The 23900-nt window shown below is 42.5% G+C and overlaps 1 protein-coding gene across 2 annotated transcripts in view; it reads right to left on the bottom strand.

Annotated features, from left to right (window-relative positions):
* The window catches only part of ctnnd2b (catenin (cadherin-associated protein), delta 2b), a 149156-nt gene extending 127716 nt beyond the window's left edge, over positions 1-21440 (bottom strand). The window contains exon 1 of one of the 2 annotated variants that reach the window (XM_068571621.1): positions 21162-21440. The gene's annotated coding sequence lies outside the window, so the exon portion shown is untranslated. Of the gene's footprint in view, positions 1-14309; positions 14357-21161 lie in introns of those variants that run through there. The other variant, XM_068571620.1, reaches the window with a different exon arrangement.
* Between the last annotated feature and the right edge of the window lie 2460 nt (positions 21441-23900).

The following is a 23900-nucleotide window of genomic DNA, read 5'->3' as shown; positions in this document are numbered from 1 at the left end:
CCCCCTTTCTCTGGTGCAGGCCAAATGGGAGTCTATGGCCCAATCCCAATCTCCACCCTAAACCCTCAAGCCCTGAACCCTCAGGGACTCACTGACGTCAGCTGCTAAATGGTTGAGTGTGAGACTCTGTGAGGGCTTGAGCTGGTGTGAATATGAATGGGACAGCACTTTACTGCAACATCACGTGACTACATTAAAAATATTGTGTACAATTATGTATTTATTTTATTCTTTTTATTCAATGGTTCAAACGTCTTCCTCATAAGATGAGAAGTCAAAATATATATATATATATATATATATATATATATATATATATATATATATATATATATATATATATATATATGTTTGCATTCCCCTAATTTATGTGTTCCTTATGGGTTTTTTTTACGTCTCCATTCTTCCATTGGGAACTGCGTGTTAAACCTTGTGTTGCAATGCATTGTGGGTAATTCCCTTCGGCAAAGTCAGCATCTAATGTTGACTTACGGAAAGGGTTCATAAAGGGCTCAAAATGTCCGCCACAGAGCCCTCAGGCACTCCACGATGTAACACTGAGACACCCCTAAACCCTCAAAGACTTCGCGGGAGCGCGCCTCCGGTGACTGAAAACTTTGTGGTGTCTCTACGCGAAACATCTTTCAATCGACGATCAGATGTTGACAAGAAGAGGCTGAACGAGTCGGGACCCGAACGTCCGGATTAAAAAACCCAGCAGCAAAGCACTGACCGCGGGAGTTCTCCTCCTGCAAATTTGCATAATCTTCCAGAATGTAAATCGGAACTTTGGATGAGGCCAAGTTAAAAATTGTTTAATTTTGTTAACATATTAGAGTCAAAGATTTTTACAGTGGGGATTTTTTATATCTTTTTTATCGCTCCATAAATCAGAATTGGGATAAAAACATGTTCATCTTGGAGGGAATGGAGGCACGGGAGGACTTGGACTGAGCGGGCCAGCTATCAGACCCTCCTGCTGTTAAATGAAAGGTTTTGTAGGGATTCTGGCTCTCGGACACATTACCGCTTTTGTCCACAGTGGACACAAAAACCAACACAAAATTAATTCCTTGCAGTAGTTTTGAATATTCAAAGGAGACGTTAGCCATTACTTTTGGTGATGTTTAAGATAAATGTACAGATGCAAATACACAAAGATTAGGTAAATAAACACCTTGTATGTGTATGTTTCTGTCTCAACTATTCTGAAAGAGTGTTATGCACGAAAAATAGTCCAGAAACTCAAAATTGACGAAATGCTGGTTTAAAGGTGGCGCTTTTTTTTTTGTGATGGAGCAACAGACACTATGGACACTCATCTCAACACACTGTACGCTACCAGCTCAGCACAAACAGCAGACAGACACAGTTGGCGACTGGCTGAGAACATAGCGGAGCACTTAACGGCCAGATATTTCCCTCAGCAGTTCACGGAGAGCGACACAGAGCTAACAGAGTGAATATTGGAATCTACAATCATAAGGTGCACACAAACACTTCTGTTGTTGGCTGTGTCTGCTCAATGTGTAACTAAGCCTTGCCAACACGTTCGCCATCAACTTCAAAACGTGATAACACGGACAATGTTGCATTTTCAGCTTGTTGTGCTGGCACCAAGCGATCAGAAAAAATGTATGTAATTATTGCAGGTTTAATAACACTAAAAACAAATCATTTCATCTTAAACCAGCTAGTATAGGTAATATAAGAAAGTAGACACCAAAGAGAGAATCACTAAAGCCCCTTTCACACATGCATCGAGACCCTGAACCTACGAAGACATTACCTGGAGGAACTGTGTGGGAGAACGCAATTGTACCAAAATGGTGAACTTGACATTAAACAAACTTTACCCTGCCAGCTCCCGAATAGAGATGTCACGAAAACCAATACATTCTAAATTTGTGAGTAACCACTTCCCGTCATTTCAGCAAAAAAAAAACCAACCCTAATAATGGGACAATAGGAACAATACATCTGCATGGAAATTGGCTGGAGAGCTAGTTAAGGTTAGCTGTTGGCACAGTCATGCTTCTCAAAATAATGGAGCAAACAGCTAATGTACAGAGGTTGTGTCATGATGCACTATTGAACAAAGGTGTTCAAATGTCATTTTATAAAATGTTGTTTTTGATGTTATGTCTTTCCCTTACACACACACACACACACACATAGACACAGCAAACCTCTTGTCTTGTTATACTTGCGAAAACATCGAAATCACAACCTTCTTAGGTTTTAATTCTGTGTAATTCGAGTCATCATCTAACTGAAACGTCTGCATATTTAGAGTTGAGACATGACAATGGTTGAAAATTACGATTACCCGGGCCTCAGCTTTTACTCATTATCCTGTCAAGGGAAGATATCCTGAGGCAATAATTTCTAAACTGCTGCCGTATCAACGCAAATCTCCGACGCAGGTTTATCTCCAGGATGAGTGTTGATCCCGGGTCAGAGAGAGCTGAGGCATATTGATGAATCCGGACGTGATATTCAAGGAAAGTTATTTGAAGGTTTTTCTTTTAGTTTAGGAAAGCTAGTAAGAACGTATCTCATGTCTCATGTCAAGAGACCTGGATGTAAAGGTAATAATCATATATCACATATTACTGGCATTAGAGTTAATGACTGAGGACCTCCTGCAGTTTATCTTATCATCACTCTCTGACTGCTCTGTGTTCATTTAGCTATTTACCAAAACTCATTACGGAATAGCTCAGGATAATGCACATCATCAAGAGCCTTACTGACATAAATGAACGCGCAAGAACAATCAATGGTTAGTAATGGATATATATATATATATATATATGTGTATATATATATATATATATATATATATATATATATATATATATATATATATATATATATATATATATGTGTGTACCTGTTTAGAAAAAAAAAACAGATTGATATAATATATATATATATATATATATATATGTATATATATATATATGACTTGGTTCATCTATATATATATATATATATATATATATATATATATATATATATATATATATATATATATATATATATATATTATGAGGCTAAAAGCATGTGGACATTGATGTTTTTAGGCCTCTGATTTACAATTAGGTGACTAAGGTTGCTGCAGCACACATTGGTATTTTAGATGAGACAACAGTGTGCTTCCAACACTCAGTTTGAGGAAGGACTGTTGGGCCGCTCTATCTCTTAGTATCTTGAGATCGCAATAAAAACATTTTCCGGAAACAGCATGCATCTGATAAAAGCTAATAAAATATAAGAGGAATTCATCTGGTACACATCAAACAACATTTATTATTTTAAAATTCCTGTTGTGCCCAGGCTAGATTGTAGTTTTTATATAGTTTTACATCTTTTTTTTGCCTTTATTGCTTTGGATTTAGTATTGAAGAATCTTGTTAAATTTCAACAGATCCCTATCAAAAATGAAGCCCTTAGGTTAGGAAACAAGTCCTGGTCAGAGTCCAAAGAGCTTGTGATTGGCTGAGACTGTTGGGTCGCGGTGGGACGCCCCTGCTAGCTCGTTGATGGGACAACACCTGGGAGAGCACCTCTGGTTGACCTCAGGCCAGGGGGAGTGGCCTTCACACGACTATACCCCTCTATACTTCAGGTCACCACTAATATGCTCTTATTGGTGAACACACACACACACTGAGAGGGAGAAGTGACACAGATAGGTCGCCTAGATTATCCACTGTGTTCGATAAAATGACGAAATCCAATTTAGAGACACACGCACTGGTATCGACCTTTCACAGGAACAAAGTCTTCAACAGCAGAGTAAATCATTTCACATTTACGGAGCAGACTTGTGATTAGTGCTCTTAAAGAGTCGCTTCTCATGACTCGAAACATCATGTCGCCAGTCGTCTCCAATTTAAAATAAAAAGAAGTCACTCCCAGCTTTCCCTAATAAATTATGCCACTCTAACGAACAGGGAAATGTGAGCAATCCAGAGCTTAAGACATTACATTTTTCATGTGGTGTAATGGCACTCGCAGGAATGGCACCGCTTTGAAAAGTGCTGCAGAGTGTGTTCGCTTGAAAGAAAAAAATCAGTTGAGTAAGAATAGGGAATGGCAATAACTAGGGGGCCAGTGTTGATTTTGAAAATAGATTTTAAAAATACAAAAATGGGACTCAACCTTTCAGCGGGCAGCGGATGGAAGTTACAGGAGGAGGAAAACAAACTGTTCACTCGAGGAGCAGATCTTCATCTTCATTACAAAGTAGCCCCCCGTTTCACGCTACATCTCCGTCTCTAAACAACAAGCTGGAGCGACTAAAAATACCATCGACATGATGAATTATACATGCTTTTCCACGGATCCTCTGGGTGAGCCACGTTTCTCGTGCGGCTCCACCACATGGTATAATTACAGAGGTTACAACGGCGATAAACACAGCGCAAAGACAAATTAAAACTCGCTCTGCCCTCCTACAAACCCGCAAAGGAATTCAAAGTGCTCGGCGACAACGGGCTCCGCATCGTGACAAAGCTGTTTGTGAAACGAGAGGACGCGGAAATGAAAGACGCCGTCTAAGACACTTCAAAGTCGACTGCTTCGTAGGCACGGGGGTGTTTTGTCAGGAGCAAAAGTTGCAAGTGGTTTTTAGAAGCAAACTCCTGAGGTTTGCTTTTTACAGTTTGCTTTTTATGCTCATCGGTGAAGTAAATAAGTGGGGCGAGTTTAAATTTGCAGAGGGTGTCTGCTTCTTGTAAAAGCGCAGGTTCAGTTTATGAGTATTAAGGACAAAATATTCGAGATGCATCACAAAAATAAGAGCAAGAATGATCAATTAAATCTCAGGCTTTAAAATGGCAAAATCCATATCGATTCATGATCAAACTCTTTATGTTTTATACCCATGTCTTCCTATTAGCAAAGAAGTGATATTTCTCCTCCATTTTTTTTTTAGGTATTTATTTGCACATTTCAAACAATAAAATAAAAGTACAACAGAGATAAATGAATATAAAAGTGCAGGAAGAGACAAAAAGCCAACAGGGCTTTTTTGAAGCCTCCACCTATTAAAGTTAAAACCCAAAAAATAACTAAATAACAGCTAATACAAAACTAATAACAGCTAATACAAGAAAGATGTGAACACTAATACATAGACAAAAAGAAAACAAACAAAAAAAAACCTCTTACAAAACAGCAATTAGAGGTATTTTTAGGCTTTTTTTTTTTTAAATTCCCCACACCTTTACCCCTTATATACATCAGCTAGCTAATTAGATCGTTGACTTGCGGTGCTGAGCAGCAGGATTGATCCAATGCTCCATACCCCCGCTGAGCTCTTGCAGGACTGTTAGCATAATGTCCACTCTGTTAACTGTATAAGGTGTGGAACATTGCTGCTGCCAATGACCTTATGTACTGCTCCTCTTTACTTCCAACTTAAATCAGAAAATGTTACAAAGATAATTTTGTTTTTTTTAGTTACAATTGTTTTAGTTACAATTGGAGCTCACACGGTCACAGACAGCACTCTCCAAAAAGATGGCATCCACTTTTTTGGAAAAACAAAAAAGTAATGTCAAAGAGAATGAGACAGAGGGGTCTACAATATGTGTTTGAAGAAATGATCAGGATGTCAAACTGATTCAGCAGTAAAAACAGGTCAAAAGGATAGAGGGAGACGCTAAAGCTACAGATCACAGCGTAAAGTGAACCACCTCATCACTTGGAGATCCACACAGAAGACAATGAAATAAAGGTTAAGTGAAGCCGGGTAGGTCTTCAAGCACTGGTACAATCATTGAAAATCAAAAGCAGGATGTCAGCAGATAGCGGAGCATGAAAGCGCTAACGCCAGTTAATGATTTGCTAACGTAATCTGTTAATGTTAGCGGCATATGCTTTTGTGTAGATACTTCCAAATGTTTTTGAAACACATCTCTCCTTCCAACCTTTGGAGGTAAACATTAAACCACAACTAGCTCCAAATCCATCAAACCAGCCAAGAAATGAAGACAATATGAAACAATTGCATGAGAGACTTTGCAGCTAAGCCAAATAGATTTCAGTTGCTGTTACATTCATCTGGCCTGAGATGCGCTGTAAATTGTTCAGTTCACCATTCTCTCAGATTTCGTGAACTCATTAGCATGTGGACAGCAATATACTGCTTTTATGTCATGAACGTCCACAAAATACATAATGCTTTCAATAATATATTCAAAGTAATAGGAAAATGGAGATCAAAATATCACTTAATCATATCTGGTGAGAATAAAAAAGGGGATTAGCATTTTTTGGCTCTTTAGCCAGGTTGAAATGTATTTTGTATTAATTATTACTTTGTAGAACAGAACATGTATACATAATTGTATTTAATGGCCTTGGCATTGCAAATCCTATTTGAAAATATTAGCATCATAAATATTTTATGTACAACTAATGTCGAAATCCTAAAATAATTCAAAGGCTCCTCCAGCCTTCTTCACAGTCACACAACTTTGAATATAGAAAACATGAAACCTTAAATGTGGAGGCCATTGAGCGACACAGCACAAAGGCCTCCCATTCTCAGCCAGCACTGCGAGAATCACTGTCATTGTCCCAGAGCACCACGAGCACACCGGTATGCTACTGTAGCGCCATGCATAATGCATCAGCCCGACTTTGAAGGGCTTTTCTCAGAAGAAATGACATCAGTGAAGAAATCGCTTTTGGAAGGCAGCATCAAAGAGGGTGGGTCTGCTCGAGGCTACCACTCTGAGCATGAGAACGACGGCAGCTGAGCTGACTGTGGCGTTGGCGGCGTGACGCAAGTCAGGGCACTGTGAGAAAAAAAATGAAATGTCAAGAATTAAAGAGCAGTCCAGATCTACTCAGCATTTTCTTTCTTTCTTTTGTTGTTATGCTGTAGTGCAGCAGTATTTAATTTAAATTCAGCAATATAATTCTCATCTTCTAATAAGAGGCATTTCTGTGCAGGGACCTTATCTGTGGTTGTTGAAACCTCTTGTTTCAGCTCTATTTCTCTCTCTGTTTTCATCTTTGTTGGGTCGTGAATGAATGTTTGAGGATTATGATCATATTGGGCTCTTAGGTTTACTTTGCTGGGCATTCATTTTTGGTGGGAGTGAGAATGTTTGCTCAAAAGATGTGTGCTTTGTCTCGTGGCGCTTCACATCACCGTTAATTATCGGCACGTTCTCTGAACACATGGGACATTCTGGTTTAAACTGTACGTGGGAAGACTGAACATATAAGAAAAAGTCTGTCCATCCCTGGTTAAAGAATCTGGTTTCGCCAGAGAACACCACGTGAAATAACTTCTCTGACATATTTCTTAGACTATTTCGTCTGTGTATATCGTAAATACACACATTTGATTGGCAGGGTAGCGTCATGTGATATGATTTACAACGCATGTTATTGGTTGGTGTGTTTCCTGGACCACTGAACTGAGTGCCGGAAAAACTAGAAAAGCTGCAACGGTTAAAATAGAAGCGCTCTGATAAAATATAATAATTATCAATTATCAATTGGTTATAAGTCCAGGGTCCTGATACATTATCGCCTGGGTCCGGACCCGAGCCGCGGCCCACTTATTAATGACCTCTGCAGTAGTGGATGCTGTCTAATTATGAGTGTTCCCCAAACATGAATTTGTATCTACATCCATTTTGCCCTTTAATCCTTTTCTAGTGAGATTCACAGCTTCGTCTTGATTCCAACGCACAGGTCGGAGCGTCATCTCAACATATCATCACATAACCGGAATGACTCTTGAAGCTGCGCGCGCCCACTTTGACTCGGCTCCTTTTGGCTTCTTTTCATCATTTATCTCGGGCAGAACAGGACGTGCTGTTGCGTTCCCCGGCAGCGCTGATACATTTTTAGCAGTTTGAACAATAAACAGTGCCGACGAGCCGCAGACGGGTTTGAAATTGCCGCAAAGCGACAACACGAAGCCACGGACCAGCAATTCCCCCCCGAGCATCAGCAAATTATACAAAAGAAGAAAAATTGATGGGGGCGGGGGGGGGGGGGGGGGGGGGGGGGCTTATTTAGTATCTCACTATCTAGCTTGCAACCCTATCAAACGTGGAACCGGCCTGTCCGAAGCCCGTCCAACACAAAAATTGGTCACAATTCCTCTTTAGCGGATGAAAAAATGATGGCAAACCATGCCCTAAAGTGTGCGCTTTTTCTTTCTCCCTCTTGCAGGGCTATAAATAGTGGAGAGTGCTGCTGTCTCTCATATTTCATGTGTCACTGGCTCCCACAGCCACTGGTGAGAAACGCTCACCGCGTACATGAAGCCCATTCTTGCCTCCTTTCGCACTTGTATCCCCTTCCTCACTCTCCTCACTGCACCTTAATATTCTCTCCTCTCCTGCCCTCGCTGTGCTTCAACCTAAGAGGCCGAGCCGAAGCTACATGCTTCGAGTAGCAGGTAGATATGAGAGACCAATTTAAATGGAAAAGAAAGAGTCAGGCATGTTCAGCCGCATTAGGTATTCTCGGATTGTTTTGCACGAAATGCAATAACGTACAGTGCCCTTCCTTCCAGAGTCCTCTTTAAGGTCTTAAACCATGCCCACTGGCAGGATGGGGGCGGGGTTATCAGTTCAGGTTAAATGTGCACAAGCGGCTGCTGGCTGAATGGCTTAATGTGACACATTCTCTGCCAGCTATTATTCAGGGGTTTCTGGACATTTTAATATGATTTTCTGTATTAAGGTTTCCACCGTGCGTGAGCGTTTTCATCACCAGTTATCATACGAAGGAAGGTGTAAGCCACCTGAAGCTCTATAGAAACCACTTGTCTTGACGGCTTACTGTTAGCGTACTGGTCACACAGAGCCGCGAGCGTCATGGCAACAGCCTCGACAACAACACATTTGTGGATGGACACGCACAAAGGCAAATCGGTGTTGAAGTCAGACACAGTGGTGCATCGTTCATGTTTTCTATATTGAGTTCAGGAATGGGACAGAACATGATTGACGTCAACGAAAGCGCTTAAAACAAGTGTGATATTAACACTATTATTTTAAACCAGGTGAAAAGCGTGACGCTGGGGTGTTTTCCACATTATTTGTCCGGATCCAGGAATAACCAGTGGGACAATCCAGGTCAAACCAGGACGTTTGGTCGCCTCGCATTTGGGTCAAAAACATCTGAACAAACTATCCTATGGATTGCCTTACATGTTGTATACACATACATTAACGGGGCGCAGAGGATGCATCCCAGTCATCCTCCTGACTTTCCTGTTTGCATCAACATGAGGATTGCATTTCCCATTGACGTTTTTGTCTGGAATGGATTGATTGCCATCCAATTTGGTCAAAGACATTTCCGTACTTGCAGCTGCACTTCCTTTAACATTTGCTGAGTTAAACAGCAAACGTTAACCTGGTAATAATTACATGTTAGCATTGTCACCGTGAACAGCTGTTGATGCAAAACAACTTCTTGTGTAGAATGTAAGTTGTTTGGCAATGAAAATGTGAATTTACGCCTCATGTAGTCACAGATAGTCACAGATATCCAGGCCTAGAAAGGTCTAACACATCCAGCTTATCATAGTCTGATCAATGTCTCCCATTAATTAAGGTGACAGCGAGTCAACTAAGGACACTGTGTTATTTCACTGCAACAAATCAATGAGATTCATTAACTTAGCCCGAAGGCGGAGATAAGTGAGGACACACTGCTATTTTACTACGGCAGCTCAGTGGAGTGCAAATAAGGAATTCCCAGCTCCACCTTGCATAGTTGAACACATGGAGTGCAGTATGTTACCCAGCTGAGTGAAAAATCTCCAAGGGATTTGACCCTTAGCCAATAAAACGGCAAAGTCTCTTCATCTCTAAGTCAGACACAATGCTTAGTCATCAGTGAGACACAGAGCTCAACCTGACAAATCCTTATTAGTCAAAGAGTAAAGGTCCGAGGGAAAATATATTCCTTTGAGCTGTGTTCAGAAGCTCATTCCGGAGGAGGCCGTGTGTGACATTTTCAGTCAGCAGTCTGCCAAATGCTGGAGTCTGTTTTTCTTTTCAACCCGGCGACAAAACGTTCAGAAAGAATCCTACATGGTGGACCGAGACTGTCCGAAGGCCTGTTCACACCAGTTTAAAAGAAGCGCAAGCATCTTTGGATTCATTTTCTTTCCATCCCGTTCTATTTCCCAAGTGTACTTATTTTCATTCTGACATCAAAGCGGATTCAAATCAATCTTTTCTATGACCCAGAAGAACTGATGAAAATGTAACAAGTCCAAGTCCTGTAAGGATTTTATTTTCTATCTGTATTGTCATGCGGTGTACCGGCAAAATGTAAACACCACTGATAGAAAACGGTGAATTCTAAGTTTTTATAAGCTCATTCACCAAACGTTGACTTTCAGGTGGGTTTCTATTGATTGCATCAGTGTAGTGTGTGTGTGTGTGTGTGTGTGTGTGTGTGTGTGTCAAGCCTGAGCCAGGCCAATGACAGCACTCCTTTTTTAATCCTGAATCCACAGCGGTACGCAAACAGCATGGGCGTGGCCTGGTGAGCCGAGGGGTTATTTTACGGGCGGCGACTGTAAACGACAACCTCCCTACTTATTTTGCGGCTAAATGTCTCATAGTGAGACCTTTCCACCTAATTAGCTCTCGTAATGTTCCTGCATATTACTTCATTTCCAGGAGAGAATAAACAAACAGCGTAATCAATGAGCGCTGCAGTCTCCCTCCTGGAAATGTAAAAAAGCAGTTTGTCGTGACCAGGGAAAAGCATCGACAGCTCCTTTGTTGCTGGTGCTGTTGACTCATATCTTCTTCAAGCTCAAAAGGTCCCAATGTTTACACACCCATGGCCTCACTCTGGCTGTTGTGGTGACAAAAATGTGAATGAAGGATGACTAGGAAGTTAAGCTCCATGGACACTCGCACGTGCGCGGACGGAACACATTTGTGTTTCTCGACATGTGTGACAATAAAGCGCGGTGACCCTTCACCGGCAGAAAGGACGCGTCGACAGCATGCTAACATGCTGACGTTTGTTCTGAGTTCTGTATGTGGGATTCAGAGCATTGATGTAGCCGTTTTCTTTATAGATCCACTGCGGAGCAGGCTCATGTCTGCCCGAGCGGAGATTGACGTCGCTCTCCCTCTGTGTAATTCGAGCCTCAATCTGGCGACGTTGCCGCGTAAACCCAGCCCCTTTTAAGTAAACCGTGTTCAGGGCGATATACACTCTTGCAACTACAACTGCGGCTGGCCACGCAGTTGCATCGACAGACACGTTTCGGTTTATAGTCCCCGTTACTTTTCTGTACGCCAGAACAGGAGGTGGCGCAACGACGGTTTAGAGTCGACCGGCACACCGCCGTCCACCGATATCGCCCTCCAGGAATTCACCGCCATCTGCGTGTCCCAATTAGTAGAAATCTGACTTTCTGGTGTTGCTCCATGAGAACTCAGGGGTTAGAATGTATCCTGTGTTGAACGACTTTCAATGGAAATCTGACGCTTGTTCAAAAAGTCGACAAATTACATCACACGCTCACTAACATATCAGTGACGTCACCTTGTAATTTTTTAAAACTAAAAAGCTAAACTTAACTGAGTCTGACGAGCCACATTATTTGCTGGTTCTCCAGGTTCTATATTCTAATCAATATGAATCTGAATCCAACTCTTGTTTCTCAACTGTTTTTATGTCGGCTGTCATAAAAAGAGAAGATTCAACAATAAGCTCACTCCTGTACGTGCACTTTGTGATCATGTAAAAAATCAATACAGTCAAATGAAATCATAAATTGAAGTCATTTCAAGTTGTCTGGCTGACGGTTGGCTGACTGAACTTGCTGCTCCCATCCCCCCACTCGCTCAGCACAGTCAGTGCAGAGAGCCACGTTAAAGCACATTCTCTGAGACATATTGAAAACTCCCTTCAAGTGAGAGGAGTTATGGTCGGCCCAAAAGTGTCACAAGATTTGTCGCTAGATGCTTAAAAAGAAAAGGAAGAATATAAAATGGGACATGGTAGAGCAGTCAACTAGCGGTGCTGCTTTGCTGCCTAAAATCGTTGGTTCGCACGCGTCTGAATGGGACACCAAAGTGCTGAGCAAACCTTAAAGATAAAGAGGAGATTAGTGGCTGTCAGGACGCTGGCACTCATGTGAGTACAGTGAATGAAGTGGCATTGAAGCCAGACAATGCTGGGCTACACTGGCCTAACGCCACTTCCTGTTCTGCACGCGTACACACACACACACACACACACACACACACACACACACACACAGAGACACACACACACACACAAACACAAAACCCACTCATGCAAAACCTGCAAGCAAGCAAATGCTTGCAGAGGGTCAGACATTAATGAGGGCTCAGGGCGCCAAAATGCCCTTTAAAGTAAAAAAAAATGCTTATAATATAAAAACTAACTTGGAAATAGAAAATATATTCCCTCTCTTTTTTTTCCGTCTTCATATAATAATTGGTAGAGAATTAATTTTGGTCAAGAATGTATTTTCTGAAATGAAATGTCCACTTCAGATCAATTTTAGTTTAGTAATGTTTTTGTTCAGGAAGCAGTCAAGGACGCAGCCTGAAGAGAGAGATTACACTGACACCATGCCGAATGCAAAAGACTCCACCCAAAGTGCCATGTCAGCAAAAGCGCAACAAACAACAGGATGAAATTAATGAAATAATTAAACAATGGCGCCAAGGTGGTTTGGGGTGAAAATAACACTTTCACTAATTTCCATCACTTGAAATAGTTGCCAATATGAAGTCAAATGTCATTTGGTTTTGTTTTATCTGCGTCAAAAAGAATACAAAATTCACAAGTGGGCTAAAAATTGCCCACAACAAAAACCATTAGTTTCACACGCAGATGAAAATTCTTTCTCCGCCGCCATCGGTGAAAAATGTGTTTGAATTCATTCTCTGTCACAGCCAAAGAACTGAGTGACAATGGCTCTCATCAAGGTGATAATTGATAAATGTGTGTTTTCGCCGCCACAATAAACTTCACAGCTCACAAAAAGCTCGACAGGACATAATGACTTTCTCTCTGCAGGATTATGGCTACGAACCTCATTGTAATTATGTGAGGCCCACTTACACATAAGAGTTCATATACGATAAAGGCATGTGAGAACAAAGAACGGCTATCGGGCTGCAGCCACTCCTCCAATGCCCACCCAGTCAGAAACACACACACACACACACACACACACACACACACACACGAGATGTGAAAACGACAAGGGCATGCAAAGTCACATTTCATTTGAGCATACCAAAATAACAGAACAATCGGCTTTTTCAGTTAAATAGATTGAGTGAGCAGGTAAATAGGTCTGAAAGCTCTGGTAAGTATTGTTTCTCCTGTTCAGCAGACTGAAATCATAGGGCGTGAATAAAGGGCAGAGTTTTAGGCTTGTCCTAAAACTTGCATTATCTCGACTGACCAACAGAGGGCGACTTCTCTGGTCGCAAAAATAAGTCTGGTTGTATAAAAGTCTATAAGAAAATGACTTTACTTCTCTCTTGATTTATTCCCTCAGTAAACATTGTAAACATGAGCGTTATCAAACGCATAAACGCATATGGCTTGCAAGCTACTTGTTTGAGACCACTGCGCTAAAACAAATGAGACAGGGATTGGCAGGAATACAGGCTAGTTTTTCTTTGGCACATTCTTTCTGAATTCATTTTAGAGCTTCAAGCTTTATGGCTTGGATCTACCTTTCTGTGGAGACAGAAGTCCGTTTTGAAGAGACACAGTAAGTCGTGGACCCGCTGTTCCCTGCCAACGTTAGAGGGACATCCAGAGAGGCTTAAATCAGATGAGTGGGGCCATTGATGAAGTGTTGGTAATTGACGAATTGCGAGTTCGGAATGTGTTAGAAAATGTATCTACACCCAGCCTTTACTATTCAGTTTCTTTTGTTTAGCCCAAAATCACAAATACAAGATTTGCCTCGGAGGGCTTTACAGTCTGTACACATAACATCCCTGTCCCAGGACCTCACATCGGATCAGCAAAAACTCCCCCAAATAAAGATAGTAAAACCCCTTTTACAGGGAAAAAAGGGAAGAAACCTGAGGGAGAGCAACTAGTTTTCTCATTGTTAAAGGAACATCATTCAATGGCCAATCAATTGTTTTATGACTTGCTACACATGCCACACATGCATGTGTTTTATATATATATATATATATATATATATATATATATATATATATATATATATATATATATATATATATGAATGAGCATTTGTCCACAAACAAGCGGCGACAAACCTGAAGAGGGGGAAAGTGTTCCCGGACCACGTCCACCAGCTCAGCACCCTCACGCTCTCCATCACCCTCACCCTTACCCTCTCCCTCGCACACTCCAAGCTAATTAGGAGTCGCCCCTCGCTGACCTCGGCCTCATACGCGGAGAGAGCCTTGCTCGTTACCCCCCAACAAGGGTCGGCCTTGTCAGAGCCCAAACTGCCACGCCGCACCTGGCTGACATCACGGCGAAACTCAGAGTCCCTGTTGCCACGGCAACCACAACTTGGCAACCGCAACTTGGCAACCTCCGACTCCGCGGGGGATTGATTGGGTGAGCAATGCTGTGAGAGGTGGATTAGGAAGAGTATTACTGTCTCCCTTGGTGCAGAGGGACGCGCCGGGTCCGGAGCGTCGCCAGATACGGAGAGGATGACGGACCGACTGGAACAATGACGACGGCCCAAACCCGGTCCACCATCTTTGTTACTAAAGTAAACTAAATGACACAATTCAACAAGAGCAGAGTGAGACGGGCTCGAGTGTTCTTTTTGTCCCCACGACCACACAAGTGCCGCGGTAAATGCAGTCGCAGGGCAAATTTCTGCGTGGAGAGTTTTCCCCGGCTGCAAAGTGAACACTCCAACCATCGAGCGAAAATGAACGAAAAGACGAGTGACAAAATGAAGCGTCCGACAAACAACCATTACCCTCTCCACAACTCCCGCTCCCGCTCGTCTCTCCTCTTAGGGCGGCGGAGAAGAAGGAAAACCACTCAGTGCCTGAGATAGGGAGGCAAAGTGCAGCTGTTATTTGTCAGCATCCATTAGTGAACCAGCCGGACCCACAAGTAGAGGCTGCAGAGAGGAGGGGAAATGGTTGGTGGTCACTCCATCACCTGATTTTAGCACCTCATCCGTGCTGGAGGTATTAATACACCGCAGGTACAACGTGGGTCAACACTGGCCTCCCTAGACCTCTATCAGTGACCGTATTACGTGCACTCGGGATTAGTTCCTCACCTGGTACGTGAAGTTAACCGTGGTCTCTATTTGTGAATGCAGGAAGTAGCACGCCGTGGCAACGATCCTTTCCTAACTTGAACCATGTGCTTTAGTTTTATTTATCGTAACGGAGAGGTCTCCCGAACAATAACCAGACTGTAAATCTCCATTGAGGGTTTTTGTCAAAACCCTCAAGTACTGACACTCTTGACTTGATATCAGGGTTGGGTACAGAGTAGAGATGCAACAATTGAATTGTCCAATTTCAGAATCTTTTGCCAGGGTAGTTATATTTGACAGCAAGATTCTAGACTAACTATTTTCACCAACGTCCCAGAAAAACATTTCAACAGGGTGCAAAATGATATCCTCATTGTCATCTATCGTGGTTATCTGCAGAAAAAAAACAGAGTATGAATGATTTTATTTTTTTATTTAAATACATGCTGTAATAAAAAGGAAAATCTTTGCATTAGTAGTTTTAATTATACACTATTAGGCCATAATTGTTTTTCTAATATCTATTTTATATTGCTGTGAACGCAGCTCAACAAAAGCTGAAGGATACAGGATAGCATTTGAATACATCATAATAACATTACGCTTTTTGATAGCGAATACATTGTACAGAAGTCATTCCCAGCTGAAAACCTTGTTCTTTAGTGGTGAATAGAATCCTGGGCCTTTATTGTCACTACAATAACACACTATTGTCGAAAAGAAAAGGTTGCATCAACAACCTACGCTCAACCTTGACTGGAGGTCTAAAAAACATAATAGTATCGTCTGCAAATAATGTAAAATCAAATTTGATATTTTTCGAGGAAATGTAATTAAGTTGTATTAAAACAGGAGTAAAACCCAATTCTACGGTACTTAAGGGACTGAGCAGTGTATGTGCAGCGACCTTGCGGAGTATTAGCTGACGAGAAAGGCCTTCAACTATAAATTAAACACCTGACTTGAAAATTGAAGGCCGGGGGATAACTTTGAAATAGCACAGCAATAATACCAGCAGTTGATTTCATATTGGTTGCCAATATGTTATTTTATGCTGGTATGTCATTGGTCGGTATGTTTGTTTGATATAAATTGCTATAAAGGCTTTCAGTTAAATTCTCTCTATTTTTGTTTTGTTTAGTCATAGTGTTTCATTTCATTTCATAAATTTACTCACAATTATGAGTTTTCTTTCAACTGTCATCTTGACTTATTTCACACACAACAATTCAGCAATTCATGATGATGTTGTTTTTTATTGTGCTACATAAACTAACGTATTATTACCATCATTATTTTTATTATTATTATTATCCCTCACAAGTAAACGTGGGCTATAACCAAAATCAGAAGCATTCATTCACCAGGTATGTTTACACAGGTGAGACATTTTCCACGCGGCGGAAGGTGCAAAACATTTGACAGACGAGACAACCAACAATCAACATTTAATGTCACCGACTGGCCCTGTTTCTTTGCATGTCCTCCGGTCTTTCTGCTCTGAACGTTTCAAGGAATAAAGAGATAGTTGGCCGGTCGACAACCGGCGGTTTCCAGCTGCGATATGAATCGGATGCAGCCATGTTGGAATACAATGACCTGGCAACACACAGTCTCCTTCTCTCCCAATGTGTTATCAGTTATCAGCTGAGATCATCGGGGCGGGTCGATAGATGTCTGATTCTCATCGTGGTTTTGGGAAGAACAGTATCACGGCTTGTGATCGCCGCCGCTGTGATTGTGGTTAGCTAAAAAAAAAGCAATTGTGCATACGAATAGTTATCACTGATATCACCATCATATTACTATGATCAGTAATTGTAGTACTACTAACCGCTTTTGGCCATGGAAATAATCGTGTTACATGGGAAATATTATGACACATGTATTAGCAGTACTACTTCTATTGGGATCACCATCAGCAACTCCCCAGCTAATTACAGCGGCTTCTTCTAAATAATCTTACATGCAGTCTTCAGGGGGAAGATATAATAACATAACCACTCGTAAAAAAATTGAACTTTGAAGTTACTGAAGCATGCTAATGCTTCTCCAAAAGTGGGTCATATGATGTCTTGTACTAATTAAGTATTTGTCAACCGCCCCTATATACTAGATATAGTATCTCCGATGGATAGTCTCAATTGGTGAAGGTTGTTCTTCTTTCTCACTGCAGTTTGTTGTGGATTTTTCACATTATACTCCTTGAGGTATTGAATTATTTAGCAGTTTTTGGACTGATGCGCCTGCAGTTGAAGCGCAGATGATCTAACAGCCTCAGGTTTTGTATTAGTTGTCACATCACTCTTTAAGGGCAGTCACAAACACAGCTCACTGGCATGCAACCTCATTATGATTCACCTTTGAGGCAGACATTGTAATTAGGTTACTACAAGCTTGAAAGAGCATTTTAGGGTCTATTTTTCATAGTTTGGTTTATCATTTCTATTTCTAATAATAACAGTGTGCACATCAAGATAATTGCTTAGATGTGGGAAGATAGTGACATCGCTGAGATGAATCCAAGTGGCATGAAAGACTAGCAGTTTGTCCAGATCTAAGGTATCACCTTCCAAATGTAACATTGTAATGAAGCCTGTTGAGGCTGCAGCATCTTTGGGAAAAAGACCATAACACGCTCTTAACATCTCTCTGAACCGTGGCAGAGTGCGTCTCTTTTCACTCGTTTCACCAGTGACGTAAGTAAGGGGGGGGGGGGGGGGGGGGGACATGACATGCACATGTGAATCTGTGGCAAGGAGCATGCATGTAGAAGTGGACGACAGCATCGTGGCGTCACAATTTTTTAAGCCTTATTTTATTTTACCTAAACGAGAGGGCGGAGCCAAGAACAAACAAACGCTGAACTCGGCAGTTTTAAGGGACCAAAATCTTGACCTGAAAAACACACTGTGGAAAGGGTTCTGGTTCGAAAAAGAAAACACGGACAACGGCGTGGTAGCGGCCTGTCAATCGCAAGTAAGCCACGCCTATGGCATCATCCTGCTTTATGGTCTATTTGAGTCTTAACTGGATTATAACTCACTAAATGAACATCATGCTGCATTAGAAGAAGCCTTGACACGAGAGATAGAGACCATAAACTGATGTTTACAATGTTTAATGGGAGAATACATCCAGAGAGAAGTAGATTCATTTTTTCATAGACGTTAAAGACCAGTTTAAAACATTTGGCATCAGCTTGACATTATTAGAACCGGAGGCTGTTGAACACGGAGAGAGAGATGAGGGGTGGGAGACGGGAATGGGGAGGGAGGTTCTCTATTGTGCCCCGATTAACAAGACTCCTCCATCTGCACTACTTGCATTATTTTGACTACTGTTTAATCTCTTTAATGTCTTTTTTTATATTGATCTTGTTTATTGTGTATTGTGTATTTAAAAAAGTATAAAGAGCTACGTGAAACCGGAGTCAAATTCCATGTATGTATAAACATACATGGCCAAAAATAGCTGATTCTGATTGTGAGTAGCATGTGAATGCACTCTGAAGACTCCTGGCTTCCTGAAATGCTGCTTCGTGCGCTACCGGAAAGCACGTGGCAACATTTGGAAAGAGGAGCTCTTTGATCAGTTAAATGTTGTGTGACGAGAACACCGGCTGGCAGCTTCACCTGTGTGTGCTAAGTGTTTACAGCTCCGCTTTGAGATGCTGCTAATCTAGCGCGTAGCCGTCAGTTGACTCAAGCGTTTTGGTGTTTTATTCTGGCAGCCCAGAACAAGAAAATGTGGAAATGTTCGTGCCACGAGAAAAGAGCTTGTATTACAAACACTGATGTCTGCTGAGGATCACGGGATAGAAATCTGTCGCAAAGTCCGAAATTGTCTGTTGTTTTTTTTTTTACACTTTGGTGTTTGTGCAGAATAAGCAGACACAATATGCACTGTTGATTTGAATACCTTTGGAGGATCCCGGCTAGCTCCCCCCCCCCTCCACCTCCACCCTACACATTTTTCAGTTTGCATGCCAAGCTAAGCTAACAGGCTACGAGCTGTAGCTTCATATTTATCTTACAAAAACACAAGAGCTGCATCAATCTCCTCATCTGACTCCCAACGACAGAGCGAATGAGCAGATTTCTGGTCATCTTGAGCTGCTCCTTGAAAGGGTCAAAAGCCAAAAGTGCTGGAATACCACCGCTTGAAGTGAAGGGTCAATGCAAACACGAGAACCACAAAAACACAACAGCTAGCTAGGGAGAACAAAGCACTGACAGCTGATCCGTTGTAGTTTCTCCTATCTCACCCACATGGATGCAGAAGATCGAAAAAGGCAAATGAGCAATCAGCTCTCCGCTGTTCACCTCAGCACACACAAACACAGCACCAGAGCTGCTGAGCTCATGTTGGAGCCGCCGTGTATCCACTGCTCTTTTGTCACGCTTCCCCTCTCCAACTCTAATGGGAAACGATCTGGAGGACATGCCGTACAGGCACGCCGGTCAATGGGGAAGAAGCAGCCCACTGATAGCCGAGTGAACAAGACGTTTCACTGCCAGACACAATCCGCTCTGCCCAATCGGCAGCATCTTTCTCTGGTCTTTCAACCACCCCCCTTCCACCCTCAATGTCCATCACATTTCACTTCTTATGACCAGGCAACTCCTCCATCTTTGAGACGGATCTGTGATCCCCAAAGCTCCGGCAAACCTTCAGAGAAAACACCGGATTAACTTTCAATGAGGCGACCTCAAGGTACCATGCAAACCCAAACCCATGTGACTATAGGCAATGTGTACAGGGACCAATTCAGTATAAGCAGTCTCACACACACACACACACACACACACACACACACACACACACACACACACACACGCACACGCACGCACACACACACGCACACGCACGCAGCATGCATTTTCTGCCAGGTCACAGAGCAGAAACGCACACATAATTAACACTAGCAAACATTCTGACTGCTGAAACACAGTCATCCTGGCAATGTGTTGAATGAGATGAATTACTCTGCAGCGGTGGTGTGTTGTGTTGTGTGTGTGTGTGGAGGGGGGGGGGGGGGGGGGGGGGCTGCCCGGAGCTGATCAACATGGCGCGATCGAGGTTTTGTCAGTCAGGCCGGAGCTGGAGCACACTGGGCCAGCAATTGGTGCTCTCCATCCAGCTCAACGCGCTTGGTTATGCTGGCTGAAGAGAGGATGGAGGGGAGGAGGGGAGATGGGAGGAAGGGCTGTTTTTTCTCATCGCATGGCCCCGCAAAAGGCAACACAAAGACGGCGAGGCCGGCCAACGATGCGCCGCTGTCACCTGTGACGGTCGCGCGAATGTCGCTCGCATTCGGGTCAGCCCGAAAGCGATGCTGTTTTTTTACATCCTTACACACACACACACACACACACACACACACACACACACACACACACACACACACACACACACACGCACGCACGCACGCACGCACGCACATACACGCACGCACACACACTCACATAGATGGATATATCATATATGGATGGCGAGTCTCGATGAAATGGGGGGTTTTCCATTCTCAATCCATGACCAATACGAGCGCGTGCACAGCCCATCAACGCATCATAATGAAGAATACACAAAATGAATAAGAAAACAAACAAACAACAAACGTAATCCACACCACGCCTCGGACTGAACGGACACATAATAGCGAATAAAAGCCCACATCTGGCCCACACATCGAACCAAATACAACAGCCAGCCATCAGGCTGTCACATTCTAGCATCTTTTCTCTCTCACACACTCTCACTCTCTCTCTCTCTCTCTCTCTGTCTCTCTCTTCTTCCAAGCATTATGCACAGACAGAAGGTGTGAGACGAGCGGAATGACATTGCGCCTTCTTACTGTAAAATAGATTACCTCGGGGGATGGAGAGCCTCCGTTATTTCTCCCCTCTGGACTCCCCTCCTTTCCGGCCGTGCGAATCTCCCGAAATTCAGACCATGCACAACGGGTCAGTCAGTCATTCCGCCTCTCCGAAGTATATGTTGTTTTTTTTTCCGGGGGGGAGGACGGGAGGGGGGAGGGAAGGGGGAGGGGGTCCGGCGCGAGGCGGCGTGCGAGAGGAGAAGGCAGAGCCAGCATCCGAGATGAGAGAGAGAGCCAGCTGTGTGCGGGGAGAGAGAGAGAGGAAACGAGGAAGGAAGGAGCGGTCAGGCCGGAGCGCTGCGCACAGGAGAGGAGGCAGGAAGAGCTCTCTCTCTCTCTCTCTCTCTCTCTCTCTCTCTCTCTCTCTCTCTCTCTCTCTCTCTCTCTCTCTCGTGTACAATACCCCCCCCCCCCCCCCTCCCCCTCAACCACTGCCAGACAAACTGACAGACGAGGTGGGTACCGGTTGCAGCAGCGACTCCCAGCGGTGGAAGAGAGGAACTACACTGTATGGGGGGTGACTAATGCCACAAGGAGGCGGCAGCTGGAAAATGGAAAGCCCTGAAAGGCATTATGCTCCTGCAGGTACAACGGGACAACTGTTAGCTTAAAGATGCGCAAACACCCCCCTCAAACACAAAATTCAACACAAAATCCCAATTAATCAGTCATTTAAATGTATTAACAATGATTTTGTTGTTACTGGAAGAACGTTTTTTGTATTTTATCAAACTCATCTTCTTCATACGCTTACCCTCCAGTGTCACAGAAACTAATGGGTCTCAGAAAGATTGCTTTTTCAGTGAGTTTACTCACTCATTGCTTTTTCCACGGAGAAAGGGGGCGTGGCTTATCGGCCTGGCTTTTTTTCTGAAAAACAATTACAATTGCCGCCATCTACCATTGAGATAACCACTAGTTCTGCTTTATACACTAAACGCCCTCATGTCTGGGTCCATAAAATGCGAACTGCGTCCTAATGAGGGTCGCTACCAGCACCAGCGGCAGTTTGATTCAGCAAAGACAGAATGACAGCGATGACAGCCGAGCATCTCAACGCTGATTGGCAACTCAGCTTCACGCAATTTTTTCGCGAATAAGTGGACTTTTTCGCAACGAGCCATTCGCCCGATTTGCGTTGTTTGCTTGTTTGATTTTGCGTTGTAACCATTTGCATCTGTGCATTGACTTTGCTACTCAACTTTTGGTTGAACACAGCGTCACACTTATATTATGATGTGTTCAGAGTATTGGGCAAAGGTAAATTCTAAGATTATGAGATGTTCACTTTAATAAATCCAGTTGTTTGAAGGAGATGTTAATAGACATTGGAGATGAATGATGATCTGTTAGCACTAAGCAGATTATAATACATCATTAACACTACCATTGACTTATTAAGATTTGTATTAATCAATAATAAATCAATTCTTTTGTTTTCTGACTTCCTTCCATAAATTGTGTGTTTTATTAAGAAAAACACACACAATATAAATTACCATAACGACGTAAAATAATAACATTAAGAAGTGTTGATGGTTTACAGAATTCAGAGTGTTAGAAATGAGTTTTGGATTAGTGGCAAAAATAAATAGCCTTGAGTCTTGTATCCCAGCTGCTATAGTGAAACAACAAACGAGTGTACCAGCCATGATATGCATTTAGTATCTGTATCTAAAAGTCAGATTTGCTCCCTTTTTATTTTCTTCAGTGGTAATGCGATCTATAATCCGAATCCAAGGCTCTGATCTCTGTTATGATCCGCTGCACCACTCGACAATACAGTATTGAAATTTTTTACATTAATGGCAACATGGCTAGATTTCTTAATCAGGTCATAGATTATGATGGGTCACAGATTTTGGTGGAACGGGGGGCACGGAGAAAACAATGTAAAGAAATGTGAACTGATAGTTTATTCTGTTGCTGTTGCACTGCTGCTGAAGAATCTGCACCGACATTTAGCAATCCAAACATTATAATCGGACCAGTGTGCTGACTAGCGATTTAATTCGCAAAGTGAGGTTAGCTATTATCTTTTATCTTCATGTTACGTTCTATGTTTTTTTCGGTCGCTCATTCACAAATTGAGGCAGAAGGACAAGCTATGCGTCCTAGTTTGTGGATGAGAAGACATATGAGCTTGGAAGCGATGTGTGGTAGTCGTTGAAAGTCAGGGGCTCTCTTTGCGTCATGTGTCGGGCCTCTGGCTGGCTGTTGACACATCGACCTTGGTGCAAATGTATGTGTTTGTGACCTAAGTGAGAATATTGGCTTTTTCTATGTAGTTATTCTTAATGCCGTCATTGTGTCTGATTCTACCTAAAAAACGACATATCACTGTCCTTATTGCTAGGATTGAAGCAAGGGAAATAGGACACGGGAGAATCAGAAACAGGACTGCATGGAGCAGACTCTGGCTCTCGGAAACACTACCACTTTTGTCCACAGGGGCCGCCAGAATCAACACATAATAACAAAAACATTCTTTTGAAATGCTTTCTTGAATAAAAAAAGAGAAAAAGTTGTGTTGACACATGCCGATGTGCTTCATGCCATGTCAACCGCAATACTGAAGAGTTGACTCATCTGAATTAGAACAAACGAAAATGTTTGTGATGCCCACAGCTTTAAAAAGGCATAAATTCTATATATTTTTAACAACCTCTTGAGGACAGTTTCAGCAAGCAAGTGCATTGTTTTCAAAGTGAGGCGGATACCATAACCTCT

The sequence above is a fragment of the Clinocottus analis genome, unplaced genomic scaffold, assembly GCF_023055335.1.
Source record: "Clinocottus analis isolate CAN_PGR_092001 unplaced genomic scaffold, fCliAna1.0.p SCAF_11, whole genome shotgun sequence".
Taxonomy (NCBI): domain Eukaryota; kingdom Metazoa; phylum Chordata; class Actinopteri; order Perciformes; family Cottidae; genus Clinocottus; species Clinocottus analis.
This window is presented reverse-complemented; position numbering and strand designations above follow the sequence as displayed.